The sequence below is a fragment of the Penaeus vannamei genome, chromosome 17, assembly GCF_042767895.1.
Source record: "Penaeus vannamei isolate JL-2024 chromosome 17, ASM4276789v1, whole genome shotgun sequence".
In the NCBI taxonomy this organism is placed as follows: Eukaryota; Metazoa; Arthropoda; class Malacostraca; order Decapoda; family Penaeidae; genus Penaeus; species Penaeus vannamei.
Window position 1 is genome coordinate 11,713,571 of NC_091565.1, and position 898 is coordinate 11,714,468.

An 898-nucleotide genomic window follows, 5' to 3' on the forward strand; every position below is an offset into this window, starting at 1 on the left:
TGATAATAATAATATTAGTCATGAGGATTGTGATAATGATAATGATGAAAATTATAACGATAATGATAATAATAGTCATGATAACAATATTGATAATGATAATGATAACAATAATGATGAAAAAATCATTATTATGATGATAGTAATCATGATAATAATAACAGTGATGGCGATACCGAAAATAACAAGATCATGATGATGATCATAATATTAATTATAACAACAATAACAATAACGAATGTTATAATGGTAATGGTAATGATGATAATGACAGTAATCTGAAAGTGAAAATATATATAAGATAATTATCATAATAATATATTATTACGATATCAGAAATCCTTTTTATTACTGTCGTTACTGCGGCCATTGTTATGGCCATCAATATTAACATTATTATTTTGTGCCTGTGTAGTTGATTCAGTTTTGTCTACTTTGTGTATCTGCAGCTCATGGAAGTCAGGAATGTTACTGTCTGTTATGTTTTTGTAGTTATTGATACGAGAAAATTACCTGCAATATATTTTGAGCTGGTGATACTGCCATGCTGCATTTAAAAAGAAGACCACATAAGGCGTGATGTCTAGTGTTAGTCTAGAGTAAAAATAGTGATAATAATAGTAAAAGTATTAGTATTATTACCTTTAGAAGGCGGAGACCCGGCACCCTCCCGCCCGGTCCGATTCAAGAATTCGCGACGTCTGGGAAGTGCATTCTCGGGAAGGAAGGAAGGAAAAAGGGAGAAGGCGGAGGACAGCTTAATCTTGAATGATGATCTCTCGCTCCTCGTCGCTCCGAAACGTGGCCCGTGAGAGTGACAGAGCCTCGTCGGAGGTCGAGTCTACCTCAGGCGGAGTGTCACTGGGCGTCGCTCTCTTGGGCGTGAGAGAGGGAGCCC